Raw genomic sequence first — 21,492 nt, 5'->3', positions numbered from 1 at the left:
TGATTTTTTAAATTGAAATATATTTGACATATAACATTGTATAAATTTAAGGTATACAATATGTTGATTTGATACATTCATATACTGTAGTATGATTGGCACTGTAGTGATAGTTAGCTTCTCTATCATGTCATATAATTATCATTTATTTTGTGGTGGGAATTATTAAGATCTATTCCCTTAGCAATTTTTATGACTATAATGCAATATTGTTGTCTATGTTCACTATATTGTACATTAGATCTCCAGGACTTATTTATCTACTAGTTGCAAGTTTGTGCCCTTAAAAAACATCTCACCTATTCTCCTACACACCAGCCCCTTTTTACCAACATTTTACTGTCTGCTTTTTACAAGATAGGCTTTTGCAGATTCCATATATAACTGATATAATACAGTATTTGTCTTTCTCTGTCTCATTTATCTCAATATAATGTCCTCGAAGTCCATCCATGTTGTCACAAATGGCAAAATTTCATTTTTTTCTCATGGCTGAATAATATTCCATTGTACATGTATTTACAACATATTCTTTATAATTCATCCATTATGAGAACTTAGGTTGTTTACATATCTTGTCTATTGTAGATAATGCTGCAATGAACATGAAAGTATATGTGTCTCCTCAATATCCTGTTTTCATTTCCTTTGGGTATATTCCCATAAGAGGAATTGCTGGATCATATGGTAGTTCTATTTTTACTTTTTTGAGGAAACTCCATGTTGTTTTCCATGGTAATTGAGCCAATTTACATTCCCACCTACACTATACAAGAATTTCCTTTCCTCCATAACCTTGCTAGATATCTCTTGTCTTCTTGATGATAGCCATTCTAACTGGTATGAGATAATATCCTATTGTGGTTTGATTTACATTTCCTTGATCAGTAATGATATTCAGCATCTTTTCATGTACCCAATGGTCATCTGAATGTCTAATTTGGAAAAAAATGTCTATTTAGTTCCTCTGCCCATTTTTTAATCACATTGTTTTATTTGTTGCTGATGTTGTTATTGTTACTATTGAGTTGTATGAGTTATTTATGTATTTTGGATATCAACCATAATCCTTATCAAAATTTCAATGATATTCTTCACAGAAATAAAAAATAAAATTTCTTAAAATTTGCATCAAACCACAAAAGACTGAACAGCCAAGCAACCCTGAGAAAAAACAAAGCCAGAGGCATCACACTTCCTGATTTCAAACTTTACTACAAAGCTATAGTAATTAAAACTGTATGGTACTGGCATAAAAATAGATGCATAAACCAATGGAACACACTACAGATCCCAGAATTAAACCTCCACCTATACTACATCATTACTACCAACTAGCATTTGACAAAGGAGCCAAAAACACCCAGTGAAGAAAGAATAGTCCCGGAAAATCATGGGGCAGGAGCAAGATGGCAGAGGAATAGGAGACCTAAATTTCTTCTGGTCCCAGGAATTCAGCTAGATAGGGATCAAACCATTCTGAACACCTAAGAACTCAACAAGAGATTGAAGAAAAGAATAGCAGCAATGCTCTGAATAGAAAAACAAGCACTTTCTGGAAGGTAGGACATGTGGAGAAGTGAATCTGAGGCAATATTCGGGAAGATAGATGGTGGGGGAGGGGGCCTCTGTTAGCCGCTACTGGCAAGTGATAGAGCAGTGGAGCACAAAATTGGAAATTTTAAAAGTCGGCTCTGCTGAGGGACATCGCTCCAGTGGCTAAGCAGGGGGTGGAACCCATGCTGGGACAGTGTGGTCTCAGGACCCTCGGGGTCACAAAAAGACCGGGGGTGACTGAGTGCAGCAGAGCTCCCAGGTATCGGAGTGGGGAAGCTGGCTGCAGAGACAGAGCCGAGGAGTGGGGTCTCAGCTCAGAGTTGCCATAAACTGTGATCCATGGCACAGTCAGGCCACTGCTCTTCCAGCAGGGACCCAAAAAGCAGCAGATGTGGGGAGACTCCCCTTCCCCCCCCCCCAGGAGGAGCTGCACGGGAGCGCACCTCAGGGATCTGCTGGGTTTGGAGACTCCACACGGGGTCAGGTGCCAGAGATAGAAAGACTCGGTCACAGCCGGGTGAGCACGGAGTGCGGGCGGAAACTGGGGACACGGGTGTGACTGACTGCTTTTCTATGGGGACTCACTGAGGAGTGGGGCCCCAAGATCTCTGCTCCTCTGGGGCAGAGATTGGGAGGCCGCCATTTTCACTCTCATCCTCCAACGCTGTATGGAAAGTTTGCAGGGAACAAAAGCTCCCAAGAGCAAACCCGAGCAGATTACTTAGCCCGGACGGGCAAGGGCGGGGCAATTCCACCTTCAGCAAAGACATTTGAGAACCACTGCGACAGGCCCCTCCCCCAGAAGATCAGCAAAAACAGCCAGCCAAGACCAAGTTTAGCGCTCAATGAGAACGGCAGAACTCCAGCATTAGGGGAATGCTGCAGATAGAATTCATGGCTTTTTTTCCCATAATTCTTTACCCTTTCAAAGTTAATTTTTTTAAACTTTTTTGTTTTGAATTTTTCTTTTTCCCTTTTTCAACCAACATCTTATCAATCCCTTTATAAAAAAAATTTTTTTTTATTTTTCATTTATAGAGTCATATTCTATCCCTTCATAATAGTTAACCTTATTTTTGGGTTATATATATATATATGGGGTTCTCTCATTAAAATTTTGGGATGCAGTTTCTTCTAACAGACCAAAATATACCCTAAATCTCTAGTGTATGGCTTTATTCTAGTTTCCTGCCTGATCACATTCTCTCCCTTTTTTTTAAATCCTCTTCTTTCTTTTTTCAACCAACTTCCTATCTTATAAATTTCATCTTTACATTCATATTCCATCCCTTCATTGTATTTACCTTTATTTTTGTACATATATAATTTTTCCCTTCTTTAAAATTTGGGGAGGCACTTTCTTCCAACCAAAATACGCCCAAATTCTAGCGTGTGGCACTGATCTATGCACCAGCCTGATCATATTTGATCATATTCTGTTTTTTGTCTCTTTGTTTTTATCTTTTTCTTTTTCTTTTTTTTACTTTTTTCTTTTCTTTCCCTTTCTTTTCCCCCGGTTTCAGGTCTCTTCTGATTGGTTTAGTGTATATTTTTCTGGGGTCGTTGTTACCCTGCTAGCATTTTGTTTTCTCATTCATCTATTGTCCTCTGGACAAAATGACAAGACAGAAAAAATCACCTCAAGAAAAAGAACAAGAGGCAGTACCGACTGCAAGGGACCTATTCAATATGGACATTAGTAAGATGTTGTAACTAGAGTACAGAGTGACGATTATAAAGATACTAGCTGGGCTTTAAAAAAGCACGGAAGATACTATAGAAACCCTTTCTGGAGACATAAAAGAACTAAAATCTAACCAAGTCGAAATCAAAAAGGTTATTAATGAGGTGCAATCAAAACTGGAGGCTCTAACTGCTAGGATAAGTGAGGCAGAAGAGAGAATTAGTGATATAGAAGACCAAATGATGGATAATAAAGAAGCTCAGAAAAAGAGAGATAAACAACTACTGGATCACGAGGGCAGAATTCGAGAGATAAGTGATACCATAAGACAAAACAGTATTAGAATAATTGGGATCCCAGAAGAAGAGGAAAGAGAGAGAGGGGCAGAGGTATATTGGAGCAAATTAGAGCAGAGAACTTCCCTAATTTGGGGAAGGAAACAGGCATCAAAATCCAGGAGGCACAGAGAACCCCCTCAAAATACATAAAAATAGGTCAACACCCCGACATCTAATAGTAAAACTTAGGAGTCTCAGAGACAAAGAGAAAATCTTGAAAGCAGCTTGGGACACGAGGACTGTAACCTACAATGGTAGAAACATTAGAATGGCAACTGTCTTATCGACAGAGACCTGGCAGGCCAGAAAGGACTGGCATGATATATTCAGAGCACTAAATGAGAAAAATATGCAGCCAAGAATACTATATCCAGCTAGGCTGTCATTGAAAATAGAAGGAGAGATGAAAACCTTCCAGGACAAACAAAAACTAAAGGAATTTGCAAACACGAAACCAGCCCTACAAGAAATCTTGAAAGGGGTCCTCTAAGCAAAGAGAGAGCCTAAAAGTAACATAGACCAGAAAGGAACACAGACAATATACAGTAACAGTCACCTTACAGGCAATACAATGGCACTAAATTCATATCTTTCAATAGTTACCCTGAATGAAAATGGGCTCAATGCCCCTATCAAAAGACACAGGCTATCAGATTGAACAAAAAAAAAAAAAAAACAAGACCGATATGCTGTCTGCAAGAGACTCATTTTAGACCCAAAGACACCCCCAGATTGAAAGTGAGGGGGTGGAAAACCATTTACCATGCTAATGGACACCAAAAGAAAGCTGGGGTGGCAATCCTTATATCAGACAAATTAGATTTTAAACCAAAGACTATAATAAGAGATGAGGAAGGACACTATATCCTACTTAAAGGGTCTATCCAACAACAAGGTCTAACAATTGTAAATATCTATGCCCCTAACATGGGAGCAGCCACTTATATAAGCCAATTAATAACAAAAGCAAAGACACATCGACAACAATACAAAATAGTGGGGGACTTTAACACCCCCCTCACTGAAATGGACAGATCATCTAAACAAAAGATCAACAAGGAAATAAAGACTTTAAATGACACACTGGACCAAATGGATTTCACAGACATATTCAGAACATTCCATCCCAAAGCAACAGAATACACATTCTGCTCTACTGCCCATGGAACATTCTCCAGAATCGATCACTTCCTGGGTCACAAATTAGGTCTCAACCGGTACCAAAAGTTTGGGATCATTCCCTGCATATTTTCAGACCACAGTGCTTTGAAACTAGAACTCAACCACAAGAGGAAAGTCGGAAAGAACTCAAATAATGGAGGCTGAAGAGCATCCTACTAAAGAATGAATGGGTGAACCAGGAATTTAAAGAAGAATTAAAAAAATTCATGGAAACAAATAAAAATGAAAACACAACTGTTCAAAATCTTTGGGACGCAGCAAAGGCAGTCCTAAGAGGAAAGTATACAGCAATACAAGCCTTTCTCAAGAAACAAGAAAGGTCTTAAATACACAACCTAACCCTACACCTAAAGGAGCTGGAGAAAGAACAGCAAATAAAGCCTAAACCCAGCAGGAGAAGAGAAATAATAAAGATCAGAGCAGAAATCAATGAAATAGAAACCAAAAGAACAGTAGAACAGATCAACGAAACTAGGAGCTGGTTCTTTGAAAGAATTAACAAGACTGATGAACCCCTGGCCAGACTTATCAAAAAGAAATGAGAAAGGACCCAAATAAATAAAATCATGAATGACAGAGAAAAGATCACAACCAACACCAAAGAAATACAAACAATTATAAGAACATATAATGAGCAACTATGTGCCAGCAAATTAGATAACCTGGAAGAAATGGATGCATTACTAGAGATGTATCAACTACCAAAACTGAACCAGGAAGAAATAGAAAACATAAACAGACCTATAACCACTAAGGAAATTGAAGCAGTCGTCAAAAAACTCCCAACAAACAAGAGCCCAGGGCCAGATGGCTTCCCAGCTGAATTCTACCAAACATTTAAAGAAGAATTAATACCTATTCTTCTGAAACTGTTCCAAAAAATAGAAATGGAAGGAAAACTTCCAAACTCATTTTATGAGGCCACCATTACCTTGATCCCAAAACCAGACAAAGACCGCATCAAAAAGAATTACAGACTAATATCGTTGATGAACATGGATGCAGAAATTCTCACCAAAATACTAGCCAATAGGATCCAACAGTACATTAAAAGGATTATTCACCATGACCAAGTGTGATTTATCCCTGGGCTTCAAGGTTGGTTCATCTTCTGCAAATCAATCAATGTGATATAATACATTAATAAAAGAAAGAACAAGAACCATATGATCCTCTCAATAGATGCGGAAAAAGAATTTGACAAAGTACAGCATCCTTTCTTGATCAAAACTCCTCAGAGTATAGGGATAGAGGGTACATACCTCAATATCATAAAAGCCATCTATGAAAAACCCACAGTGAATATCATTCTCAATGGGAAAAAAACTGAGAGCTTTCCCACTAAGGTCAGGAACATGGCAGGAATGTCCACTGTCACCACTGCTATTCAACATAGTACTACAAGTCCTAGCCACACCAATCAGAAACAACAAAGAAATAAAGGCAACCAAATTGGCAAAGAAGAATTCAAACTCTCACTCTCTGCAGATGATATGATACTTTATGTGGAAAACCCAAAAGACTCCACCCCAAAACGCTAGAACTCATACAGGAATTCAGTAAAGTGGCAGGATATAAAATCAATGCACAGAAATCTGTGGCATTCCTATACACCAACAACAAGACAGAAGGAAGAGAAATTAAGGAGTTGATCCCATTTATAATTGCACCCAAAACCATAAGATACCTAGGAATAAATCTAATCAAAGAGGCAAAGGATCTGTACTCAGAAAACTATAGAATACTCATGAAAGAAATTGAGGAAGACACAAAGAAATGGAAAAACGTTCCATGCTCATGGATTGGAAGAACAAATATTGTGAAGATGTCAATGCTACCTAGAGCAAGCTACACATTCAATGCAATCCCCATCAAAATACCATCCACTTTTTTCAAAGAAATGGAACAAATAATCCTAAAATTTGCATGGAACCAGAAAAGACCCTGAATAGCCAGAGGAATGTTGAAAACGAAAAGCAAAGCCAGTGGCATCACAATTCTGGACTTCAAGCTCTATTACAAAGCTGTAATCATCAAAACAGTATGGTACTGGCACAAAAACAGACACATAGATCAATGGAATAGAACAGAGAGTCCAGAAATGGACCCTCAACTCTCTGGTCAACTAATCTTCAACAAAGCAGGAAAGAATATCCAATGGAAAAAAGACAGTCTCTTCAACAAATGGTGTTGGGAAAATTGGACAGCCACATGCCGAAGAATGAAACTGGACCATTTCCTTACACCACACACAAAAATAGACTCAAAATGGATGAAAGACCTAAATGTGAGACAGAAGTCCATCAAAATACTAAAGGAGAACACAGGCAGCCACCTCTTCGACCTCAGCCACAGCAACTTCTTCCTAGAAACATCACCAAATGCAAGGGAAGCAAGGGCAAAAATGAACTATTGGGACTTCATCAAGATGAAAAGCTTTTGCACAGCAAAGGAAACAGTCAACAAAACCAAAAGACAACTGACAGAACGGGAGAAGATATTTGCAAATGACAGATCAGATAAAGGGCTAGTATCCAAAATCTATAAAGAACTTCTTAAACTCAACACCCAAAGAACAAATGATCCAATCAAGAAATGGGCAGAAGACATGAACAGACATTTTTCCAAAGAAGACATCCAAATGGCCAACAAACATATGAAAAAGTGCTCAACACCACTCGGCATCAGGGAAGTCCAAGTCAAAACCTCAATGAGATACCACCTCAAACCAGTCAGAATGGCTAAAATTAACAATGTCAGGAAACAACAGATGTTGGCGGGGAAGCAGAGAAAGGGGAACCTCCTACACTGTTGGTGGGAATGCAAGCTGGTGCAGCCACTCTGAAAAACAGTATGGAGGTTCCTCAAAAAGGTGAAAATAGAGCTATCATACGACCCAGCAATTGCACTACTGGGTATTTACCCCAAAGATAGAAATGTAAGGATCCGAAGGGGTATGTGCACCCCAATGTTTATAGCAGCAATGTCCACAATAGCCAAACTATGGAAAGAGCCAAGATGTCCATCGACAGATGAATGGATAAAGAAGATTTGGTGTATATATACAATGGAATATTAGCAGCCTTCAAAAGGAATGAAATCTTGCCATTTGCAACAACGTGGATGGAACTGGAGGGTATTATGCTGAGCTAAAGAAGTCAATCAGAGAAAAACATGTATCATATGACCTCACTGATATGAGGAATTCTTAATCTCAGGAAACAAACTGAGGGTTGCTGGAGTGGTGGGGGGTGGGAGGGATGGGGTGGCTGGGTGATAGACATTGGGGAGGGTATGTGCTGTGGTGAGCACTGTGAATTGTGTAAGACTGATGAATCACAGACCTGTACCTCTTAAACAAATAATACATTATATGTTTAAAAAAAAAAAGAAGAAGAAGATAGCAGGAAGGGAAAAATGAAGGGGGGAAAATCGGAGGGGGAGATGAACCATGAGAGACTATGGACTCGAGAAACAAACTGATGGTTCTAGAGGGGAGGGGGGTGGGGGGATGGGTTAGCCAGGTGATGGGTATTAAAGAGGGCATGTACTGCATGGAGCACTGGGTGTTATACACAAACAATGAATCATGGAACACTACATCAAAAACTAATGATGTAATATATGGTGATTAACATAACATAATAAAAAAAAAGAAACTCAAAAAAGGAAAGAATAGTCCCCTCAACAAATGGTAATGGGAAACACCATTTTTTCCATGTACTTAACTTTAATTGCTGTATAATGTTTTATTTTGTGAATGTACCAAAATTTATTTATACATTCTACTATTGATGGATATTTGAGAGATTTTTAGGTTTTGATTATGTATAGAGCTACTTGAACAATCTACTACATATCTTTTGGTAAACATATGTTCACTTTTCTGTTGTATATATACCTAGGAATAGAACTGCTGAGTCATAGGATAGCATATATTCAAATTAATAGTTACTGCCGGAAGTTTTCCAAAGCACCAATTTACACTCATCCTAAAATGTAGGTGCATTCCAGTTACTCTACATCCTTAGCAACACTTGGCATTGTCAGGGTTTTTCTTCCTTAGCCATTCTGGAAGGTAGACTGCACTTTAATAGATGGAAAATAGAGAGATATAGAGTATATCCAAGAACAACAAATAAAGGCATTTATTTGGGGAAAAGTAAAACTGTTTCATGTTTGTACCTCATTGAATTCATACTATTTAATAAATCAGTTACATTTTTTTTTTTAAAGTTTTATTTATTTATTTGAGAGAGTGAGAATGAGAGAGAGAGAGAGAGCACATGAGAGGGGGGAGGGCCAGAGGGAGAAGCAGACTCCCCGCCGAGCAGGGAGCCCGATGCGGGACTCGATCCAGGGACTCCAGGATCATGACCTGAGCTGAAGGCAGTCGCCTAACCAACTGAGCCACCCAGGCGCCCCTCAGTTACATTTTTTTAAGCATTGGTATTACTTCTATACCAATTACACTCAGATCGCAGAAACCATATGTTGCCAATTGGCAACTTACGTGGAGCCTGAATCATATTATTTATGATATATATCAATATTTGTTAAATGAATGAATAAATGCTCAAGACCTCCTGTTATAAGAGACTTATTTCAACCAATGGCTGTAAAAAGCAAAGAATGGAAGTACTTCATAGGGCAATAGAGTCTTTTTTTTTTTTAACTTAAAAAAAGGTTTTGAGTATAGCTGACATACAATGTTACATTAGTGTCAAGCTTACAACATAGTGATTTGACAAGTTTATACATTACGCTATGTTCACCATAAGTGTAGCTACTATCTGTCACCATACAATGCTATTACAATATCATTGACTGTATTCCTAGTTGCGCCCTTTGTTCATGTGACTTATTCATTCCATAGCTAGAAGCCTGTAACTCCCACTCCCCTTCACCCATTTTGCCCATCTACCTACTGCTCTCCCTTCTGGCAATCATCAGTTTGTTCTCTATTTATAGGTCTGATTTTTACTTTTTGTTTGTTTATTCACTTATTTTTTAGATTCCACATATGAGTAAAACCATTTAGTATTTGTCTTTCTCACTCTGATTTATTTCACTTGGCATTATATCCTTTAGGTCCATCCTTGGTCACAAATAGCACACTCTCACTCATTTTTATAGCTGCATAATATTCTATTGTATACATATACTGTATCTTCCTTTTCCAGTTGCATATCAACGGGCACTTCGGCTGCTTCTATACCTTGGTTATTGTAAATAATGCTGCAATAAACATAGGGGTGCACATATCTCTTCAAATTAGTGTTTTCATTTTCTTTAGGTAAATGCCCAGTAGTGGAATTCTTGTATCACATTTCTAGCTTTAATTTTGTGAGGAAACTATATACTGTTTTCCACAATGGCTATACAAATTTACATTCCCACCAAGAGTGCACAGGGCTCCCTTTTTCTCCACATCCTCACCAACATTTGTTATTTCTTCTCTTCTTTATTTTAGCCATTCTGACAAGTGTAAGGTATTATCTTCTTGTGGTTTTGACTTGCATTTCCCTGATGATCAGTGATATTGAACATTTTTTCATGTATATATTGACCATCTGTATGTCTTCTTTGGAAAAATGTCTATTCAGGCCCTCTGCCCATTTTTAAATTGGATTTCTTGGGGTTTCTTTTTTTTTTTATGTTGAGTTATATATGTTCCTTATGTATTTTGGATATTAACCCCTTATGGGATCTATCATTTGCAAATATCTTCTCTCATTTAATAGGTTGGTTTTTTAAATTTTATTTATGATTTCCTTCAATGTGCAAAAGTTTTCAATTTTTATGTAATCCCAATAGCTTATTTTTGTTTTTGTTTCTCTTGCTTTCAGAGACATATCTAGAAAAATGTTGCTACGGCTGATGTCAGAGAAATTATTGCCTGTGTTCTCTTCTAGAATTTTTATAATTTCAAGACTTACGTGTAGGTCTTCAATCCATTTTGAGTTTACTTTTGTGTATGGTGTTAGAAAGTAGTTCAGTTTCATTCTTTTACATGTTGCTGCCCAGTTTTCCCAGCACCATTTATTGATGAGACTGTCTTTTCCCCATTGTAGATTCTTGACTTCTTTATCATATATTAATTGACCATATAAGCATGTGTTTATTTCTAGGCTCTCTATTCTGACTTATTGCTCTATGTGTCTATTTTTGTGCCAGGATGATACTAGTTTGATTACTACAGCTTTGTAGTATATCTTGAAATCTGGAATTGTAATACCTCCAGGTTTGTTTTTCTTTGAGTTACAGGCTTCTAGCTATGGAATGAATAAGTCACATGAACAAAGGGCGCAACTAGGAATACAGTCAATGATATTGTAATAGCATTGTATGGTGACAGATAGTAGCTACACTTATGGTGAACATAGCATAATGTATAAACTTGTCAAGGGTTGCTTGGTTATTTGAGGTCTTCTGTGATTCCATACAAATTTTAGAATTATTTGTTCTAGTTTTGTGAAAAATGCTGCTGGAATTTTGATAGGGATTACACTATTCAGTGTATAGATTGCTTTGGGTAGTATGAACATTTCAACATTAATTCTTCCAATCCATGAGCATGGACTATCATTCCATTTGTTTGTGTTATTTTCAATTTATTTCTTCGGTGTTTTAGTTTTCAGAGTACATGTTTTTTTACCTCTTTGGCTAAATTTATTCCTAGGGATTTTATTCTTTCTGGTGCAACTGTAAATGGAGTTGTTTTCTTAATTTCTCTGTCTGCTACCTTGTTATTATTGTATAGAAACAATATCAATCTCTGGGTATTAATTTCACATCCTGTGACTTTACTGAATTCATTACTTCTAGTAGTTTTTTGGTAGAGTCTTTAAGATTTTCTATGTATAATTTCATGACATCTGCAAATAGTAACAGTGAACTTCTTTATCAATACAGATGCCTCTTATTTCTTTTTCTTATCTGATTGCTGTAGCTAGGACGCCAAGGAGTGTGATGAATATGAGTGGTAAGAGTGGACATCTTTGTCTTTGTCTTGTTTCTGATTTTAGAGGAAAAGCTCTCAATTTTTCACCGTTGAGTCTGATGTTAGCTGTGTTTTTTTCACATATGGTCTTTATTATGTTAGGCTATGTTCCCTCTAAACCCACTTTGTTGAGAGTTTCTATCATGAATGGATGTTGATTGTGTCAAATGTTTTTTCTTCATCCATTGAGATGATCATATGATTTTTATCCTTCATTTTGTTGTGGTGTATCACATTGATTGATTTGGAAATGCTGAACAATTCTTGCATCTCCAGAATAAATTTCACATGATCATGGTGAATGATCTTGTCGAATACAGTTTGCTAACATTTTGTTGAGTATTTTTGCATCTATGTTCAGCAGGGATATTAAGCTGTAGTCCCCTGCTATTATTGTATTACCATCAATTTCTCTTTTTATGTCCATTAATATTTGCCTCATGTATTTAGGTGCTCTAGTGTAAGGTGCATAGATATTTACAACTGTTACATCCACTTCTGGATTAATCCCTTTTTAAAGCTTATTTTGCCTGATATGAGTATTCCTACCCTGGCTTTTTTTTCCACTTCCATTTGCATGGTAAATAAAGAGAAGATGTTTTTTTATCCATTCTGCCACCCTATGTCTTTTGATTGGAGCATTTATACCATCTACATTTGAAATAATTATAGATAGGTATGTACTTATTGACATTTGTTATTTGTTTTCTGGTTGTTTTTGTAGTTCTCTGTTCCTTTCTTCTTCTCTTGCTCTCTTTGTTTGTGATTGATGAGCTTCTTTAATGTTATGTTTGGCTTTCTATATATTTTTTGTGTATCTATTATAGGTTTTGGGATTGCCATTATCATGAGGTTCATATATAACATCCTAAGTATACAGTAGCCTATACCCTGTAATTTGATGTCAGTTCAATTTGATGGGAATTTAAGTTCAAACACATTTAAGAATGTTTTTCTCTTTTTTTACTCCCTCCAGGTTTTATGTATATGCTATCATATTTTATATCTTTTTATTCATAATTTCCTTACTTGTAATTACAGCCATTTCTTTTCCATGTAAAGTTCCTTAACATTTCTTATAAGACTGGATTAGTGATGATAAACTCCTTTATCTTTTGTTTGTCTGGGAAACTGCTTATTTCTCCTTCAAATCTAAATGATAACCTTGGTGGGTAGAGTATTCTTGGATATAGGTTTTTTTCCTTTCAGCACTTTGAATATATCATGTCACTTACTTCTGGCCTACAAAATTTCTGCTGAAAAATTCAGCTGATAGCCTTATAGTGTTTCCTTTGAAAATAATTTTTTGCTCCTCTCTTGCTGCTTTTAAGATTCTCTCTTTATCTTTAATCTTTTACATTTTAATTACTATATTTCATGCTGTGGCGCTCCTTGGGTTCATCTTGTTCCACACTCTGTGTTTCATGGACTTAGATGTCTACCTCCTTCTCTAGGTTAGGGAAGTTTTCAGCTATTGTTTCTTCAAATAAGTTTTCTACTCCTTTCTCTCTCTTCTTCTGGGACCCCTACAATGCAAGTATTTGCATGATATTATCCAAGAGACCCCTTAGCCTGTCCTCATTTTTAAAACTTCTCTTTTTGCTGTTTAGCTTGGGTGCTTTCTATTACCCAATCTTCCAGATCACTGATACATTCTTCTCCATCCACTAATCTACTGTTGATACACTCTAATGTATTGTTTATTTCCATTATTATATTCTTCAACTCTGTTTTTTCTAAGGAGAAATAGAGTATTAAAGGATATAGGAAGAAGAAAATAAATAGTGAACACAAAGGTGAAAAGATGAAAATGGGAGACATGTAAAGGAGAAAGAAGAGAGCAAAGTCTGAAAAAGTTGACCAAGGACTCTACATTTAATAGCATGGTATAGAGAAAGCCCTGTTACCAAAGCAAGAAAGAGGTAAGTATCTGCAAGATACTGAAAGTCTTCTTAGAAAAAGAGAGAAGCAGACAACAACAACAACAACAACACCCTAGACAGAGCCTTCAAAAAGTCAAGGTCCATGGCATTTTCTACTTAAAATATGCATGGCCTTAACCAGGCCTAAGTTTCAGCCAGAGCTCCTTTCCAATCTCCCAGTACAATCCAAACTGAAGATTTTCCCATTCCATTTGCTACAGAGACATTTGCTTCCCTTTAAATCAATAGCTCAAATCCACAGTGTCACAGGCCCACCCAATTCCATGCCAGCCTGAGTCATATCAGCAAGCAGAGTTTGATGCTGACCTTTTCATATTCGGTGTTTGACTGCCTGGTCCATAAGTGGGTCTCATTTCTCTCTGTTTACAACTTCACTAAGCTGCAAAGAGGGGACCGTCAGTCAAAATACCAAAAGCTAAAAGGTCACAGAAGACAGCTTACTATTTGCTGATGATTTTTAATCATTCACTCTGCAATACACCCGAGACTCTACAGTTAATTCCATTTGTTATTGACAGAAAGAATTTCACCCAGCCTTCATTTCTAGGATTTAACAGAAACCAGAGACAAATACCATAGAATTATGGGGATTGGGGATGATTCAATTCAATTCACCAGGCTTTTCTCCAATACCTTTAACATGCCCAGCAATGTGTTGATTATTATGGGAACACAAAAGAAGCAAAAATGATGCACATTATTTTACTGAGTTTTGAGAAAGTATGTAGAGACAAGGCATACCCATATAACTCACATCTTCTCAAGCTCTTCAGAGCCTGTGGGTATTAAATGAAGTCACCAAAGCACATTGAATAGATTGAATGAAATCTAATACTGTCTTAGAATCAAACACTATGTATCCCTCTAAAACAGAGTTTCTCAACCTCAGCACTATTGACATTTGGAGCCAGATAATTCATTGTGGGGAGCTGTCCTGTCCATTTTAAGATATTTAGCAGCATCCCTAGCCTCTCCTCACCAGATGCTAGTAGCACCTCTCCCAGTTGTGACAACCAAAATAAGCTCCAGATATTGCCAAACGTCCCTTGTAGGGCAAAATCATCCCTTGTTAAGAACCACTGCTCTAAAAAAGGAAATAGATTTATATTTGTTGACATATTATTAGTGAAAAGTGAAAGATGCAGAAGATTCTCTCATATATATATATGAAAAAATCTTCTATATCTTAGGCTTTTCACTAATAATATATAATATTATATATATGTATATGTTTTGTATATGTATATGTATATAGAAAGCCTAAACCAATGACTCTTAACCCTGTCAACACATTATAATTACTGGAGGAACTTCTAAAAAATCTCTGGAGGTAAGACCTGGGCGCTGGAATTTTTTTTCAAAGTTCCTCTGGTGCTTCTATTATTATTCAACCAGGGTTGTAACTACCCAGAGACTTGTTAAAACACAAATAGCACAGCCACATCTCTGGAGTTTCTAAGTCAGTAAATCTGGGATGAGGCCAAGTAATTTGCATTTCTAACAAGTTCCCAGGTGATGCACATAGTGCCAGTCCAGGGACCACACTGAGAACCACTGATCTAGAAGGATATACCCCAAATTATTGACAGTGCTCTTTTCATCTCTTAAATGGAATTGTAGAGAAGAGGAAAAGGGACAGCTCTATTCCTGATCTTATATTCTTCTGTATTGTTCCAGAGTTTATGATAGGCATGTATTGCTTTTATAATAGTTTTTTAAATTTCCAAAACTAAAGAGCACATTGCCAATATTTGAAACCTCCTTTATGTTTCTTCTAATTGCCTCCCTATCCTTTCACCAAAGAGATTTACAAAGAGTCAATCTCTTTTACTATCCTGAATATTTTGTTAATCATTCTCTCACTTTTTAAAAGTAGTTTTATCACTCGGGCGCCTGGGTGGCTCAATTGGTTAAGCGACTGCCTTTGGCTCAGGTCATGATCCTGGAGTCCCTGGATCGAGTCCCACATCGGGCTCCCTGCTCGGCAGGGAGTCTGCTTTGCCCTCTGGCCCTATCCCCTCTCATGTATTCTCTCTCATTCTCTCTCTCTCAAATAAATAAATAAAATCTTTAAAAAAATAAATAAATAAAAATAAAAGTAGTTTTATCACTCAAATCCATATCCCTAAAAAATACATCACTTATCAATTTTTAAACATTACAAAACTAAAATTATACTATCTGTATTTATCTAGGGCATGCTATTTTTTTGGTAAATGCCATGATTTTTAGATGTACCTATGTTGATGTGTATAGCTGTGGCTTACTCATTTTTCATTCATTGCATGATTTTCCCCAATATATTTATACATATTATTTGTACATTCATATTTTTCCAGGTTTTTCCACTTACAAACAATGCTGCTATGAACATTCATGTACATGCACATGTTTGCATTTACTGGGTAAAAAAATTATACCAATCCACATTCCCAACAACAGTAGATTAGGGTTTCCATTATGCCATGTCTTCACCAATACTTGATATTAACTGATTATAATTATTTCTCAGTTGATTATTGCAAAATGAGATCTCTTTGCTGTTTTAACTTGCATCTCCATGATACAAGTTAGTTTCTAAAGGAAATAACTTTATGCTTCAATCAGACATGTGTAATATTAGAGGTACAAATATTTAACTCCCTGACAAACTCCTTGGGGCACTCTTCACAAACACCCATAGGTGGGAAGGAATGAATCCTGTGTTTGCTGACCAAGGGCTTAATGAATTCAATTACATAATAATGATATTGACCATATGTCTGCTTTGAGTATTTTAAGTATTTTAAGTTAATTTCACATTCATTTCACAGAAGAGACAATGGAAACTGAGTTTAACAAATCTTTCCCAATCACACCACTGGCTTTTTGACAAAGATGGGGCCACAAAATAATTAAAAGGCAAAACTAAAAGCAAGCTTGGAATTTGCCTCTCCCAACCCTTCACTTTTGAATAGAAAAAATATAGAAAATAGCATAGAAGTGATTTATTCAAGGTCATATAGCCAGTTTATAGTTGAGCTGAAAATAGAATACAAATCCAGTCATCTTTTCAGTATACCCCAACCCTCTGAGAATAAGCCTGTGAAAGAGATTCACGATGGAAATCTATGACATGGGGATGGGGGTGGATAAAAGAAATGGGCCTTAGAAACAGGAAATTAATCAGTAGGCTCAGGACAAAAAGGCCATTGCCCTGGAGTGCTTTTGACATCATTGAGAGATGGTCTCAATGTTCCTGTCCACAGTTGAGGCACTAAACCCCCAGGAGTGTACCAAGTTAGACTGATCAATGAAGGATCATGCTTTCTAATGGGGGAGTCACCAACTATAGAGTAACCTGCCAGCCACCTTGATGTGGGTTTCTAAAAGTCATTGTTTTAAAGCAGGCACCATTGCACTGGCTGAAAATACCTCAGTCAGATTATCATGCTCTTAATTAGCCATGCATGATGGCAATCAATTAAGGATGGCATAAAAGCCAATAGAAATAATGCAACTCTCATTAGGGATTTCTCATTTGTTATATGAGTGTATCTACTGGGTGAGTTCCCATTAAAGCAAACTGGGGCCTATTATTTAAGCTATTTCAGGAGAGTGCTAGGTTATCTTTCCATTTGACATTTATTGTACCTGGCATAAAGGTTAAAAACAATTATGTTCATTTGGAATATTTATTATCTTATGATATTCAAGCAGGGCCATTATGTTTGTTTTCTTCTCCTTATCAAAGCTGGTCAAGGAGAGACTTTTTAATGAGCTTGAGCTAAATAGTAAGGAAATTTTCCCTTTCCTGCACTCAGAGAGATAAACCTGGAAATAAACCTGGTAATAGAGATACTCTGTAAAAGATTTAGCTCTGAGACTTATTATTTATCATTTGCATATGCTGCAGCTGCACATGCATTGGGCCAGTTTTCACTGTCTGAAAGAGTCATATTAGCATTCCCCAGGAGAGCACAATCAAATTGGGATTTAGAGGGGAGTTAAAGGGAGTTAGAGGGCCTGGCTTCAAGACCTTGCTCTTCTACCAACTTCCTGTATGACTTTGACAACTTCATTCTTCCAGTTACTCAAGCCAAAAAACCTTGACTCCTCTCTTTCTCTTATACCCTATAGTCAAGCCTTTAGCAAATCTTGTTTGGTTCTACCTTCAAAATAAATCCAGAATTTGATAACTTCTCATCTCATCCACTGATACCAAGATGGTCCAGGCCAACATCATCTCTAAGCTAGATTAATATCAGAGCTTCATAACTGGTTTGATTAGTCAGGGTTCTCCAGAGAAACAGAACCAATAGGAAATATATAAGATATACAGGAAGAAGCATATTATGAGGGATTGACTTACTTGATTATGGAGGTTGAGAAGTTGTATGATCTGCCAACTGTAAGCTGGAGGCCCAGGAATGCTGGTGGTGTAGTTCCAGTCCAAGCCTGAAGACTTGAGAACCAGAGGGCCAGTGGTGTATGTCTCAGACTAAATTTGAAGGTCTGAGAATCAGGAGTGCCAATGTCTGAGGGCAGAAGATGAATGTCTTAGCTCAAGCAGAGAAAGTAAATTTGCCCTTCTTCTCTTTTGTTCTATTCAGGCCCTCAACCGATTGGATGATGCCCACTACAATGATGAGAGCAAATCTTTACTCAGTCTACCAATTCAAATGCCAATCTCTTCCCGGGGCACCCTCACAGATACATCTAGAAATAATTTTTTTACCAGCTAATCTGGGTATGCCTTAGCCAAGTTGGCAAATAAAATTAACCATCACATTGATCTTTTACTTTCACTTTCACCCCCCTAACTATCTTCAACAATGGAGCTAAAATCTTAATCCTAGTCAGATGCCACTTCTCTGCTCAAAATCTACATATATTCCTCATTTTACTCATAGTTTTCCAATGGCATTATAAACCCAGTGGCATCTGGTATTCCATTACCTCACTTCCTTCATCTCCTACTATCTTCCTCCTCACTCACTTTACTTCATTTTGTCTGTTGCTGGAACATGTCTGCTCAGGCTTTTCATGAACAGTTCCCTCTGCCTGAAAATGTTTTCTCCTGGGTGTATCGAAGGCTCACCCCACCCTTTTCAAATCTTTTCTAAAATTTCAACTTCTCAATGAAGCCTACTCTCATCACCTTATTTAAAGTTTTGACTCTTTCCACCTCACACTCCCGATTCCCCTTTAACCTGTTATCCATTTGTTAGTCTTTTTCCATGGCATTATAAATTGCTAGAATTAATATGTGAGTATAATTGTTAGTATAATTAGTCTGCATTTTTTATCTGTTTTGTTCACTGATGTATCTCAAGTGCCTTCAATAGTGCCCAATACAAAGTAAGGTAGTTATTTGCCTAACTTAATGATATTTCTCCAATTTGGACTTCAATTTCTCCATCTGCATAATGATATAGTTGAACTGGTCCAGAGGTCAGCAAACTTTTTTCTGTAAAGGGCCAGATAGTTAAGTATTTTTGCAGCCATCCAGTCTCTGTCACAACTATTCAACTCTGCCACTGTAGCGTGAAAGCAGCCATAGACAATAAATAAATGAATGGGGCATGGCTGTTCCAATTACAATTTATTTACAAAAACAGGCAGAGGGCCAGATTTGGCCCCAAGACATAGTCTGCCAACACCTGAACTAGATGATCTTTAAGAGCTAATTTGATTCTGATCTGTGGCTTTGGCATATGAAGGAATAGATTTGTTGTTATGAGATTTCTTTTTCTGTCCTTCATGTCACAACACATAAAAACTACCTCCCTACTTGTGATTAGACTTGGACAGCCCTACAAAGAAAACAGGATAAACTAAGCAAAGTGCCAGGATGCCAAACCACTAAACAGTATTTTATGTGCTTAAATCACTATCTCCTTTCTATAAGATAAAAATAATATCAGCTTCCTCAGTGGTTTCCTTCATAGCACACCACATGCTGGTACATAATCATCAAGGGGAGGTTCCTACTAGATAATGTACCTGTAGAGTAAAGAATGTACCCTTGATCAGAAAGAGGTCTGGCCTTTGCACTTGGTTTCTGGGAGGTAATCTCTAAGCCCCTGGAATATCATGCCTGATAAGAGTGTCTTTGTTTACCTGGGGGTCTTGGCCACTGGACAGACTAACAATGTGATTTATGACAGGGACTTTGGGCCTTGCAGTGGACACTTTACCTCAAGAGGGAATGCAGACTAAAGGTCCTCTATGCAGTATCAGTTCTATCTATGGAGGGCCTGGAAACTAAGGGTCCATCATGTGGGCAGACAAACATGGAGCCCTAATAAAATCTATACACCAAGACTCAGGCTAGCTTCCCTGGATGAAAACACTCTGTGCATATTATAACATATTGATGCTGATAAAATAATACTGCCAATGACTCCATGGGAAAGGACAAATGGAAGCTCTGCATTTGCAGCTTTCCTGGACTCTGCCTCATGTATCTCTTCCTTTGAATGATTTTAATCTTAATCCTTTCCCTGTAATAACTCATAATCTTTACTACAATAGCTTTCAGTGAGTTCTGTGAATCCTTTTAGCAAATCATTGAGAGTGGTTTTGGAAACCCCTCAAACTTGCAGTTGATGTCAGAAGTGAGGGCAGATGGGTTGGCCTGGTGGTGGGTATTAAAGAGGGCATGTACTGAATGGAGCATTGGGTGTTATAAGCAAACAATGAATCATGGAACACTACATCAAAAACTAATGATGTAATGTATGGTTAACATAACAAAACAAAACAAAACAAAACAACAAAAAAAGTGAGGGCAGTTTTGTGGACTATGTTCCTTCAAACTCTACAGTAATCTATTCTCTTAGCCAAGGAAAGGGGAAGATCTTTCTTAAGCTTCACCTGCCCTCTCACCCTCAGGTCCCGAAGTCCTGATGTTGAGGTCATGATACAGTAATGCAGGATCTCTGATTGACCGGTAGCCACCAAAGGAGATCTTGGGGGCATGTATCCCAGCATTATATCACAGAAGCAGATTTAGCCAGATCTAGGTGTTTTCATTCATTCTCATTCTCTCATTCAACCTCTCTCTCTTTCTCCAACCCCCCACCCTGCCACCTTTATCTCCCTCCATTTCTCCCTCTCTATTTTCTTAAGGTCGATTAGGCCATTTAAAGTACCACAGCCAAACTCAACTGTTTATCCACCCCAAACATTTGAAAAATATGTACTATTGGAAATGTCTATCAATTAAGGAACAATTGAATAAAACAATCACTTAATGCAATTTAGCTTTTAATATGATGTTTATGGTGTTTTTCATGACATGGAGAAATAATTCTAGCTTACTGGGGCAATGCAGAATTGGAAGTTTATATATAGTGCATCAACTGTGTATGTTTACATATATTTATATAATGCAAATAAAAATGAAGGAAATAAAACTATTAACAGTAATTATCTCTGGTTTTAGGATTATAAATTATTTCTTTTATTTTACATATTTTCCGAATTTTTAGCCTTTGTTACTTTTACAGACATAAAATTTTATTTTACAAAGTAGAAAGCTTATTGCTGTCCACAAGGAAGATAGTACCTGTCAGTGGCACAAATCCTTTCCCCTTTAGGAGACATATCACATAGTGTGATATGTTCTGGTCAGCCACTAGTGTGTCTGTTTTTGGAGGGTCAGGGGCCATGTCTCTTTCTTTCACTCTTGAACCCTATCACCTCACACAGAGCATAGTACAGAATAAACATTTCCTCAATAAATTTCTGCTGAATTGCAATTACAATGGTAAGAAATGCCAACCTGGTTTGCAAAGGACA

The 21,492-nt window shown here is 37.3% G+C and overlaps 1 long non-coding RNA gene across 1 annotated transcript in view; it reads right to left on the bottom strand.

Moving 5' to 3' along the window:
* LOC144380486 (uncharacterized) overlaps positions 1 to 21,492 on the bottom strand; it is a 429,182-nt gene that overhangs the window by 380,582 nt on the left and 27,108 nt on the right. The window contains exon 2 of the long non-coding RNA XR_013444653.1: positions 18,059 to 18,224. This is a non-coding gene — a long non-coding RNA (uncharacterized LOC144380486). The remainder of the gene's footprint in view (positions 1 to 18,058; positions 18,225 to 21,492) is intronic.

Source organism: Halichoerus grypus, chromosome X (genome assembly GCF_964656455.1).
Source record: "Halichoerus grypus chromosome X, mHalGry1.hap1.1, whole genome shotgun sequence".
In the NCBI taxonomy this organism is placed as follows: Eukaryota; Metazoa; Chordata; class Mammalia; order Carnivora; family Phocidae; genus Halichoerus; species Halichoerus grypus.
This window is presented reverse-complemented; position numbering and strand designations above follow the sequence as displayed.